This window comes from Puma concolor, chromosome A1 (genome assembly GCF_028749965.1).
Source record: "Puma concolor isolate L17-30 chromosome A1, mPumCon1.1.hap2, whole genome shotgun sequence".
NCBI lineage: Eukaryota > Metazoa > Chordata > Mammalia > Carnivora > Felidae > Puma > Puma concolor.
This window is the reverse complement of record NC_141667.1, coordinates 203,087,261-203,101,136: the sequence shown is the minus strand read 5'-3', so window position 1 is coordinate 203,101,136 and position 13,876 is coordinate 203,087,261.

Below are 13,876 nucleotides of genomic sequence, written 5' to 3'. Positions count from 1 at the left end.
TTCCATACAACACCCAGTGCTCATCCCAAAAGGTGCCCTCCTCAATGCCCATCACCAACCCTCCCCTCCTTCCCACCCCCATCAACCCTCAGTTTATTCTCAGTTTTTAAGAGTCCTCTCTTAAATATGACAAAATTGACTGGCATGTACCATTTTGAACTCTTTCAGTTCTGGAACACAGATGTAATGTTGAGATGGAGGAGTCTTGCTAAGACCATGAGGCAACAAACTGCAGACAAAGGAGGGCTGAAAATAATTTTATAAAGAGTCTCAGATTTTTGTAGTAAAAGGGCTTCTCTAAATATCTTGGCCTACTTTCACCCAAAGAAAAAAATGCCTAATTTATTTAGACCATGTTTCATTCAGAGGAGGATAGGGTGGAACTTTCCTCATGAGGAGGATAGGATAGAATTGACTAAAATTGACACATAGTCTGAATTCGGATTAACTTTCCTACCTACTGTTTCTGCCAACATCATTGTATTTTTGTATCACAAAATACAGCTTCTGATCAATTAATTCCATTTATAATGTAGGAATCAAAGCTATAGAATTATTTACAAGAAGAAAGACTGTAAGATTTTGTGATCTGTGTAATTATGAAGCCACTGGACTATCTATAGAGAAGAAAAGTTGTCTGTTGGAGACCCAATTACTGAAATATTTGCAAAGTGGAAATTCCATAAAGTGTCACAATTCCGGGGGCACCTGGGTGGCTCAGTTGCTGAAACATCGACTTTGTCTCAGTTCATGATCTCACAGTTCAAGCCCAGCGTCAGGCTCCGTGCTGACAGCTGGGAACTTGGAGCCTGCTTAGGATTCTGTGTCTCCCTCTCTCTCTGCCCCTCCCCCGTTCACACTCGGTCTCTCTCTGTCTCTCAAAAATAAATAAATGTTAGAAAAAAATTATTTTAAGTGCCAGAGTTCCAGATAGATGATCGTTGGAGTGATGAACGCTGGTGTGTATTGCCTGTTTTAATGTCACCAGCTTTGCTGTGATATTGTACCATAATTTTGCAAGATGTATCATTGGGGGAAACTGGGTTAAGGGGACATGAGAAATCTGTATGTTATTTCTTAAAACTGAATGTGAGTCTACAATGATCTCAAACTTAAAGTTTAATTTTAAAAGGAGGTTTTGAAAAATACTCCTTTAGTGATAATGAGTTCGTCAGAGGCCGGCATACTGGGGTAGATTTGCATGGGTCTTTGACTTTCTGTGATACCATAGTACTTGGCAAAGGAAAAGCTTCAAAAACTTTATTTTCACCTTAGTAACAAAAAGAGCAATTTTTATCTTCTCAGACATCAGTTTTCAAAGAATAATGCCTTCCTGATTGAATATTTACTTTTTTCTATTCCAATGTGAATGTTATATATTTATATATGTCCCCCTTTTTATGTGTATATAGATGTGCTTATCGAACTGTATTATATTTTAAAACATAATTATCTGATTTGAAGAATCGTAAATCATATAATGCAAAATTTACTTAATCTCAGATGTTATAATGTATGCATTTACAGTATTATTTAACTAATTTCATCTTGATATGCAGAAAACAGATCCTACCTTAAAAAAAAATTTTTTTAGGGGCGCCTGGGTGGCGCAGTCGGTTAAGCGTCCGACTTCAACCAGGTCACGATCTCGCGGTCCGTGAGTTCGAGCCCCGCGTCGGGCTCTGGGCTGATGGCTCAGAGCCTGGAGCCTGTTTCTGATTCTGTGTCTCCCTCTCTCTCTGCCCCTCCCCCGTTCATGCTCTGTCTCTCTCTATCCCAAAAATAAATAAACGTTGAAAAAAAAAAAAAAGTTTAAAAAAATTTTTTTAAATTAATTTATTTTGAAAGAGAAAGAGTCCATGAGAGGGGCAGAGAGAGGGGGAGAGGAAGAATCCCAAGCAGACTATACACTGTCAGCCCAGAGCCCCACATGGGGCTCAAACTCAGGAACCATGACTTCGTAACAGGAGCCAAAACCAAGAGTTGGCAGCATAACTGACTGAGCCACTGAGGCACCCCTCAGACCCTACTTTTTAATACTTGATCTCATTGAATTTTGGTTTTCACAGTAACTTTAATGGTCAGGCCCACCCTAAAAAAATATCATATATTTAGACTTTTTCACTATTAATTTTAGGAATTAATGGAACTAAATTAAATTTAGGAATTATATGAACTATTTTACCAAATCTATAGCCATACTTACTTTATTAGGACATGTGTGCTCCCTTCTTCAATTAAATTTATCAGATTTATAGGGTATGAAGAATTATTTATTGTTCTGGTGTCAAATGTCGAAGGGTAGATTATGTCACCTTTTCATAAAAAGACTTTGTTAAAACATTAATGATTATAACATTTTATGAAATATACTCATATTTGTTTATTGTATAACCTAGCATGTGAAGGCTTTGCAGAAAACTCAGGGAGCCTGGGTGGCTCAGTCAGTTAAGCATCAGCATTTGGCTCAGCCCATGATCTCGAGGTTTGTGAGTTCTAGCCCTCCATTGGGCTCCACAGTTCAGAGCCTGGAGCCTGCTTCGGATTCTGTGTCTCCCTCTCTCTCTGCCCCTCCCCTGCTTGCGCTCTTTCTCTCTGTCTCAAAAATAAACATAAAAAATAAAGAAAAATATAATTGCTCTTGTAATGCTTATCAGATAACAATATCACAGATTGTGATTTGGATTCTGATTTATTTATCCTTTAGATCTGCTTACAATGTACTTACAAAGTTTCACTACAATTGATGAAATTGAGCAAATACTTTGCTCACTGGTTTGTTGTCTCATGGAAGTTTTTCTTTCTACCCTCTTTGATTTTTTGCCATTACCAGTCAGGAGAAGAAATGTTGATATAACAGATGAAGGTCAAGAATATAGAGTAGCCTATTTACTCATCTGCATCTATCTAGTTTTATGACTGCTTGACTCTTTTTTTTTTTTTTTTTTTTGCTAGCATCTGGAATGTTAAGCACTTGAACTATTTCTTGCTAGAATATCATACCTTCCTTCATCATGTAGAGATGGAAAATCTAAGGCAAATATTGTTCTGGTCCATATGAACATATAAATCTATTTTCTTTTTCCAGACTTACACTTTTCTTTGGTTTTATTTTTCTTCAACATGAAATCTTAATATTTTGAGGCAGAGATTCAGTTACAGGCCTAAAAGGATATTATTACAAAAATAAGCGTATTCTAGATCATATACCTTCATACTCAAGCAAGAGAAGTCTTGACATCACATTGCCAATGAACCGGAAAATACTAAGTTTGTCTATGTATCTCTTTCATTCGTCTATGATCACCTATCATAGTTTCTAAGGAATAGCTGTCCCAGTGCCTATTTCAGAATAGTAAAATCACTTAGTTACAGTCATATACACATGAAATATGAAAATAATAATATAGGAAAAATGGACATACTGTCAAAGAATAAGGCAAACTCTGCTACACAGAACGTTGAGTCTAATACAAATCCAAGAAAGATCATGTTGAAGGAGAAAATTGCTGTGTTGCTCACTGAGGGGGAATGATCAGGAGTTTTAAGGTGGAGTTTGTGATGGTTATGCTCTTTATGGATTTAAAGTTGACTTCTGCATTGACCAAAGTGAATCCATAGATTTGCACATGGGAGATTAAAACTATTTGTTTTACTTGTTTACTGAACAGGGATACTTGTATATAAGCTTCAGCTAGTGAGAGAATGAGTTGTAATGAAAACCAGCAGTCAGGTTTCATATCTCTTACGCAAATGCAGTAAGTGAAAAACATTCCTTTTAAAATAGATGTCATTTACTTCACTGGATATAATCTGTCAAACAAGCACATTTCTGAATACATGTTCAAATTTAGATCAGACATTGACCTCCATAATTATTCAAATATTTTAAAGCTGTAATTCCAAATAGTTCCAAATACTCCAAGGAATATTTTATTTTAGCATCATGAAGTCCCTCCAGTATTAATGACCATACCAACATCTTGTGTTTCAAACTGCAATATACAGATATGGATTAAAAGTAATTTATTAAGATACGTAATCCCCATATAAATTAGGTATTTCTTCTAGCTTCATATATTTCCTCTTATATTCAATAAAATTGCCATGATAGAATATTATGTTTAGAAATGCAACAACATCCACATAGTCATTAAAATTATTTTATTGAAACCATCTTAAGCAATTCCGAAACAACAGCTAATTGTCTATGTAATTAATGTCCTTAATGAATCTACTTAGTCTTTAATTTCCAATAATGAATAACAAATTTTCAAACATTTGCTCATAATGAAAGTTATTCCCTTGAGTTTATGGCTTCGTGATGAAGGTAGCTAAATCTTTTTAATTCATCCTCTGAGGAAAATAAGTAGTAAATCTCTGGGGAGACTCACCTGCTAATATGAATTACTTGTATTGACACAATTCCATTTCTCGGCACTATTGTTCTGTAAATTCTCCTTTGTGATTTTTATTATCATGAAAAAGTATTCATTGTAAGTCAATAGCCATGCTGAAAACTAAGCTAAATAGAAGGTCAATGAATACCTAAATTTGATGCAATGTTAAATGTCACTCATTTTATGCTGGTGAATATACTATGTCATGAGATTTGGCAAAATGGGATGTATGTGCTCTATAAGTTGTTTACATAAAATTACTTTCCAGGTTTCTTATTTGCAAATTATAGATATACTATTTCCTACAGTTCTCTTGGTGAGATTGTGCTGACAGACAGAAGAGCTCGTTCCATAGCGGCCAGTTAGACTAGAGAACGTTAGAGAATCAGAGTCTAGGTAGGAAGTCAAAACTAACAACCTTGAGTTTATTGCTTTATGAGTCTATAGGAGATGATATAAATAGTAATTGAAAGCATATGGGTATATACATTAGTAGATAAATTGATGGATTTCTTTCAAAATAATTTAACTATTTTCAATGTGGTTAACCAATTGAGAAAAAAAATATTTTTACGTATAAGTTGTATAATCAAAGTAATTTATAACTTCAAGCCAACCCAATAGATTTTAAGATACTAAGGGTGTTAAAATTTTTGTTCATTCAGAAGTGTTTTAGAGAAAAAGCCTTACAGTCTTAGACTAGGAGATCTGAAAAAGATTTGACTCCTACCCATGGAAGGCTCATTGGATATTTGGAGTAAGGTAGCACCATTGAAGTCAGTATCATAAAAGTTTCTAACATGTGCACAGAGATGATTAACTGCAGGACTGAGCCAGAAAGTAACTAAATTCTGTGGACTGAGATTGCCACCTAGATGTGATCATAATAGACTTTGTTTAAGACATCTAATGAGCAAAGAAACCAGTTTCCAGAGGAATAAAGATTAAATGTTGGCACGTAGAAATAGACAAGCAGCTAGGGAGAGAAATGAGATGGAGAGAAAGAAAAGTTTGACAGTGACTTTACAGCTCAGAATGGACTATTACCTTCTATCTCCAAGGGATCCCTCTTTATTCTTTTATATAAATCCACATATTTACATGTATGTATATTCACATGTATGTGAATATTTCACTTTGGACTCTGGATATTGGTTCCATTAAACTTTTATTGTGGTCAAACCAAAGTTACAATCTGAGAAAGACTACTGGGTGTGTAGGGAGTTTGTCTGGAAGAATCTGTAGAGTCCACATGCTATCATTTTATTCATAGTCTTTGCTTCTGGAAATAAAAAGCCTTAACTTCAGTTTCTAATGTGCTATAGAATTCCCATGAGAACATTACAAAAAATAAATTAACCTTTGCTAATTTTCTTTTTTTCCATCATAAGTTGGATAGCATGCACACAGGAAGAAACTGATTCCAAACAAAACACTTAGACTATCTCTATAGTGTTTTTAGAAACCTTTTTTAACAATTGGAACTAAAATTAATGAAGAACTTTCTCTTTCTTTCTAAGAAGATTCTGTCCTTCCTAAGTTGGTAATTTTTATTCAGATGATATTGCATTTTGATTTTTTTCTACTTTCCCCAAAATGGAGATTGATTTTTGGTTGGCTGAAAAAATAGCATATGATTCTAAAGTATAACCTTAACTTGTTATTTTGATATGAAGAATACCTTATGTTGCATAAGAGCTATTTTTGTTGTTCCATCTATTCAGAGACAATTTTCGTTGTTCCATCTATTCAGAGACAATTTTCGTTAGTAGTAAAAATAGCTCAGGATAAACCAAGTACAAAACGTAGTTTTTTTTTTCCCCCTAAAATTTAAAGTCCTTATTAAGAAGGAAAAAAAAAAGACAAAAGGTTGTTATTGAAATCTTAGGTACATACTTATGTTTATACTAATGTCCTTTAATTACAAGGTGCCTCAAATTACACAAAAAGACATTTACTTTCAAAGGACATGATAAGGTAATAGAAGGAAAAGAACGTCTTAGATATATTTAGCATAGTCACAGCATTCATTTCATTCATTTATTCCCATTCATCCAGTCATTCAGTCAAATTTTCATTGAATAACTATCATGTTCCAGGAAATGTGGTAAATGCTGGAGATATAGTACCATGAAATAACCAGCCCTCATAAACAGACCAGACTTTCAAGTTAGTACTTGATTGAGGATTCTGAAAACAAGAAGAGGATAAGGGGGAACAAGTAACTTACTGTCCTATGTATTCATTGGCAGGCATGGGGGCTACATAACTTTTCACTGATGATGCCTCTGTGATGACAACAAAAACATGCCAAGACTAAGCTAAGGACATTTGTGCTATAGACAGAAGTGGGAATGCTGGGTCCTAGATGACAAAAAAGGATGTTTTTGGGAATTATGTACTTACTGCAAAAATAGAAGACATGTTTTTTTAAAATATTCAGTTTTATACAATAGAAATTCAAGAGTCAAGAGTAAAAAGTAAGACCTATAACACTAGAAACTACTGATAATGTTATTTAGAAACATTCAAACACACGTTAAACCGCATTTAAAACACCATCAAAACTATGTTTTTAAAGAGTTTTTATCAGTGATGGATTTCAAATTCAGATATAGATAATGCTACATAAGATAAATATTTCAAAGGCCATATTTTATTTCCCTCCCTTCCCCTCCACTGCCCTCCCCTCCTCTCCCCTTGCCTCCTCCTTCTTGCCTCCCCTCCCCTTCCATTCCCATCCTATCCTATTGTAATTTTGAGAGCTCAGCTAATCTTTCCATGCCATCACAATAGACATACAGCTTGATTCTGAAACAGTAGTCAGACATTACTTCAGTAGTCATGAATGCTAGAATTTTATGAATAATGAAAACAAATCTGACTTTTATAATCTTAGGATATCTTAATGGATTTTGGTATCTTGCATTAACTTTTGAGTAGGATGTGTCAGGTTTCAATATCAGATAAAAAGAATACTGTTTGATAAATGCTACGAAAAAAGTTCCCCTTTCTTTTTCAAGTAATTGTTTAATTTCCTTCCAAGGTTTCATAGCTTCACCATGACAATCCACAGTCAAAAATAAATGGCCAGGGCATCACCAAAAAACAGTATAAAAATGAGCTTGTCTACTGGGACATGATTAAAGTTTCAACAAGGGTATCTTATTTTGTTGAAAGTCATTGACATTTAGTGACATGTGACATAATGATATGCTCCCAAATAGTGTAAAAGTTGCCAGATAAGTCTGGGTAATTGTAACATCTTGTAGCCATGATATATGCTCTACTCCAAGTCTATTATAATTGGGAAATACTATAAAGAAGGAGGTAAGCTTTGCACAGTGGCAGTAGCGTAGCCAAAGTGGTTTATCCAAGGTGAGATTATTGCTAAAAGAAAGAGGTAATATATTGTGAACTGTGTGCACTGAGATCTAATTCTTAATTTTGAGGAATTGAATTCACATTACCATTATGAAATTTTGATAATTAAACAGAGTAATTTACTTATAAGTAAACTGCAAATGAAATAAATTGAATGCCAGCATTAAAACTGTATCAAATATTATTAAATGTACAGTTGGGAGAATATTTGTATTTAAAATAACCACATAAATTTTGTTCACAATTTTATATCTTGTAGTATAACTCATTACATTTGTTTTGGAATCAGTAGTTAGACTCACATTTATGTGTGCTTCATTATTTTAAGAGGCAATTCTTGAAACATTTTTATGGAAATCAAGTTTTATATACTAAATAATATTAAAACAATTATATATTAGGATAAAACAGCATATGTTATTTTTCTTTTATAAAGCAACGTATTCTTTCATTTCAGTATCAAAAATCCCTGAGAATAGAGTGAAATAGCATTCTTTAAAAAGTAGAATATAACCCCTTAGTGTTGAATGGAATCTAAGTATTTTAGATTAGATTTACAACTGTAAGAATGTTTTTTCTTATATATCATCCATTTCTGTAAATTAACAGGCTTTCTTAATTTAGAAATTATGACATCCTTTTAATTGTGTTTTGTTATACAATACTTCTACAAATTCAATGCAATATAGAATGAGTGGAAATTAATATGGAGAAAAATACATCTTAGTTACAGATTCTGCCAATGATAGCTTAGAGGGTCAAATACTGATAAAAGACATATATTCCTAAAAAAAAAAAACAACAACTGCTTTATCCAATCTGCCTGAGCTAATATTCATATGGTCTTCATTTCTCTCAAAGGGTTATTAACATTTTAAATGATTGTAGATTTAATTTTAACAGGAGAGCAGTGTGTAATTAAAATTTAAAATGCATTATTAATTCTAATTAGGTTTGTGGTGATCTTTATTTTATAGACGATAATGCCATTTTAAAAGACACTGCTTGGGCGCCTGGGTGGCGCAGTCGGTTAAGCGTCCGACTTCAGCCAGGTCACGATCTCGCGGTCCGTGAGTTCGAGCCCCGCGTCGGGCTCTGGGCTGATGGCTCAGAGCCTGGAGCCTGTTTCCGATTCTGTGTCTCTCTCTCTCTCTGCCCCTCCCCCCTTAGTGCTCTGTCTCTCTCTGTCCCAAAATAAATAAACGTTCAAAAAAAAAAAAATTAAAAAAAAAAAAATAAAAGACACTGCTTCCAAATATAAATAAAGCAAGCGTTTCAGACATATTGTAAAGTCAAATCCCTATCTGTATCATCTATCTTCAAGGAAGAGGAGGTATGTTTTAAACACAAAGCACTGCAGATAAAGTAGGAGTGTGATACTAACTCATTTGTAATCAGAAGACTAGACCAAATATTAACTTAGAAAAAGAGATTGACTCTTTCGAAGCAAAACTTTTTTTTAAAGGTCAAGTAGAGTGGTCACTTTCATGAGAGCTCTTTCTCTCTCTCTTTTTAAATTTTTATTTTTTAAAAACATTTATTTTTGAGAGAGGGAGACAGAGCACCAGCGGGAAAGGGGTAGAGAGCAAGGGAGAAACAGTAGCCAAAGCAGGTTCTAGGCTCTGAGCTGTCAGCACAGAGCCCAATGCAAGCCTTGAACCCATGAACCATGACACAGTGACCTGGTTTGCTTAAAAGCAAACTTTTAATAAAAACTAGAACATAGATATTTAGTTTTGCCCTAAAGGCACTATTGCCCACATCTCATTTATATTAAGTGATTACTAAAAATTGCATATAATATGCATAAATAAGCAATTTCATACACCATTAATATATCCTTATGCAAAATATTATGATTTTATACATTTATTATTTTAAAATGAGTACTTTTTAGACACTTTGAGATTTTATTACCAGAGATTAAAATGCTTTATTCTTTCTGGATTTACACAAAAATCATAAATATCATTATCAGTTCACATGATCCATAATTTATAATCCGTCTGTACTTTAAACTCTCAAAATTTCTTGTTTATTTGAAGATTGTTATTTAATTAAAGAAAATCTTCATTGTATTCTTTTAGAGACCATATTGGTAAACAGTCTGAAATTTTTCACTATGAAAGAATTTTCCTTGGTTATCATATCATCCACTACATTAAGTAATATTTGGTGTGTGTTTTTTTTCCTCAAGCATAGGAAAATATATTTATTTATTCACATAAAGATAGTTATCCTGCATCTCATCTAATTTTCATGTAAGCATAATTCCATTTTTGAGCCAGGGTCTACATTAAATGCAGGACTTACAACATCAGAAGAAAACACTCATGCCCAATACTTCTCAGTTCTTAGTGTGAATTAAAAATAATTATGTAGACAGCAAACTACTCTTACTCTTTTTTTTGGAGGGGGTGTTAAGAAACAAAACAGGTAAACATAAGGGAAGGGGAAAAAAAAAGGAAAGCAAAACCGTAAGAGAATCTTATAGAAAACAAACTGAGGGTTGCTGGAGGGGGAGGTGGGCAGGGAATGGGCTAAATGGGTGATGGGCATTAAGGAGGGCTCTTGTGATGAGTGCTAGGTGTTTTATGTAAGTGATGAATCACTAAATTGTACTCCTGAAATCAATATTACACTATATATTAACCAACTAGAATTTAAATAAAAATTTGAAAACAAGATACATTCTGAGTACTTATGTATGATGCAATGTGAAACATAAATCTGTTACTAATAAAAGGGACTGAATGATCATTTTCTCATAAAAAATACTTTTAAATTGGAAAATGCACTTGTTTTGGAAAATGTTACTGATTCTTTCCATCAAACTTGATGTGGCTTCCTTCCTCACTTTGCTCAGTTCTGTTTTCAAATACTTCTATTTCAGTGAGAACTTTTCTCTCCTTTGCACATAAAATATCCTTGTCCCATCACTTAACACTTCCTTAATACACTTCATCTTTAATTCTTAGAAATTTTAATTGTCTCACAATTCCTTCCATACTTATTTGTTCCTAGGAACTTTTTCTCTTACTGATAGGAATGTAAACTCCATAAAATAAAGACTATGTGCCTAGTCTGCATCTCTCTCCCTACTTAAATGATTAGTTGGCACATAGCAAACAATCAGCTCACATATGTGAATGCATAAATAGTGGAAGTGAATGTAGATGAATGTAAGCACTTTCTCATAAAATTTTAATCCAATGACAGTAGTTTCAGTAATCCTTTGCATTTTAGCATCTTTAGTATAATTTTCCCAGGAGAAATTGACAAGCTGAATGTTAGGCACGTTTAATATGACCTTCAAGAGTAACATCTGATTGGTAATATCTACTATCATTTGGATGTATGAGTATGAATAAAAGGAATGGCGTCTATGCCAGTGAGACCGATTTGGAAATTACTATACTAGAAAGGTTAATTGAAACTAAAGGAGTTGAGGGGCACCTGGGTGGCTCAGTCGGCTAAGCATCTAACTCTTGATTTTAGCTCAGGTCACGATCTGATGGCTTGTGGTATCCAGCCTTATGTCAGACTCTGTGCTGACAATACGGGGATTATTTCTCTCTCTCTCCCTCTCTTTCTGCCCACCCCCTCAAAATAAATAAAAACAAAAAACAAAAGAAACTAAAGGAATTGGTATGACTGCCAGGGAGATTATATAAAATAAGAAGAAAGAATATAGACAATGTTAAAGAACACCAATATGTGTGTTGTTGACAGAAGAGAGGAGAATGAGGGGTTGATTCATTCTGTCCATGGAATTTTCTGCAGGATGGGAGCTCCCCACACTTTCTGCTGCCAGGAGCCAAAAGGTAGCCACCATGCCTTTCTTGTTCCTCTACTATCAAATCCAGAGACTTAAATGCTTCTTCTGTCAATGAGAAGAAATAACGAAGTTGAAAAACTATTAGGGGTTATTATTATGTAAATCAAAGAGGGAGACTTTTTCAGGAAGAAAGGGTGATCAAATATTGTGGAGAAATGGCAAAGTCAGAAAATTGTTTCTTGATTGTTAAAATACTAATTGGTTAAAATTAGGACAGGGGCCATTTTTCGTTTATGTCATTTTTTTCCCAAGTTGGTCCTGTTGGTGTGACTGTATGTTATGTATCTCTTTCATGCATGTTCTCTTTAAATCATTTCTCTTACCAATGAGCTGGCTGATACCGGTTCTGGTGAAAACAAACCCAAAATCCATGATCCTCCTGGGCCCTCCTTTTTATAATAATTTCAGTTATTTTGCCTTTTCTGGGTTTAGACATTTACAGAAATTCTGAAGGGCTAGAGGAAAAGTTATATTAAGTAGAAGGAAGAGTATATCTATTTTGCTAGATTTAATTGTACCTTGAACTTGCTAAATTCTTCCCTCCTTTTATTTCACTTACCAGCCCTCATAAGACTTTCTCCTGTGCAGACACTAAGGTCCACTTTCCTTTTGCCCTGGGAGTACAATCCTGTTCCTAAATTCCAACTGCTTCACTATTGCATACAGTGAGCAGACCAGCCTGTTTCCTTTCCCATTCTCCCTCATTCAATTCTGTTAAACAAAGAGTTTATTTTCATGTTAGGTATTGTCTAATGTTATGTGGGTTTTTTGTTTGTTTGTTTGTTTGCTTAGTTCAAATTCATCTGAATCATGAGAGACATGATGTGGGTCCAACAGAGAAGACTGAGTTCACAGCATACTACCTGGAAACAGTATTAAAATAATTTCGATATTTAAGGAAAATATGAATTTATTTTATAGCAGACTTCTCTCTCCTCATTCTGTAAATGAAAAATGTACTGTCATTTGGCTTCATCATTTTCCTCCCTCTCCTCTTTCCCTCCTCTCCTCACCATGAATGCTTCCCTTTATTATATACACTTGGGCTTAAATATTCCTAGGACAAAGAAATCTTTCTAAAATAACAAAAAGAAAATATGTTTGGAGGCAAGCTGCTGTGATAATACCAGTCGAGAGCAAAGGTACTAATGACCATTATAACACCAGTGGAATCCACAAACCCAAAAGACATCAATAATCTTTATTTACAATGTGCACTAATTGCAGAGTATATTTGAAAAGCACAGAGCATGTTAAATTCTGCTTGGGTGTCAGCTAGAATATGAGAGATACTACTGGTCATTTGGAGTAATAGAGGAAGCAGAGGGCACGAGGATACAGAATAACCTGGATACCAGTCCTCAAAATACTCTTTGGGGAATCTCAGTGTTGTTTGTATGACATTTAAGTAAGGCTTGCATTTCCACAGAAAGTGGATCAAAGAGTGAACAAATATCTTTTTTGTCAGCAATTGTTCTCATTGACCTAAGAATGGTATACTCTTAGGCAGCTTTGTTACATCTAAATCAGTTAGAGTGTTGGATGTGTTGGGATAGGGGCCAATTTAATTTAGAGGTAAATACAACCATTTATATAAGCTGCTTACACACACACACACAAAGATTTTCTTCATGATATTTATCTTTCTTAAGTTTCATACTTTTATAACATTATTATTTTTTCCACTTGCAGGTATGAGAACCGCTGTTTAGGTTAATAACCTTTTTTTTTCTGTTACCAAAATTACTAAAAAATTCTGTTTTCATAAAATTTTTAAACCAGAAAATATATGTAATATATATACAAATAAACAAATATATCCCAAAATATAAACAAGTAAACAAACGATAGATGTTACTGTAGAGCACAATGAAATAAATCTTAAGAAGTTCCCAAGGGGCGCCTGGGTGGCTCATTTGGTTGAGCATCCGACTTCCACTCAGATCTCTCAGTTTGTGAGTTCGAGCCCACATTGGGCTCTGTGCTGACAGCTCAGAGCCTGGAGCCTGCTTCAGATTGTGTATGCCCCTCTCTCTGCCCCTCCCATGCTCATGCTCTGTTTCTGTCTGTCTCTCAATAATAAATAAACGTTAAAAAAAAAAAAAAAAAAGTAAAAAAAAAAAAGTAAAAGAAAGAAAGAAAGAAAGAAAGAAAGAAAGAAAGAAAGAAAGAAAAGAAAGAAAGAAAAAAGAAGTTCCCAGAAAGCAGGCACCAGGATGACTCAGTCCCCTCAGGTCAGGATCTCACGACTTGA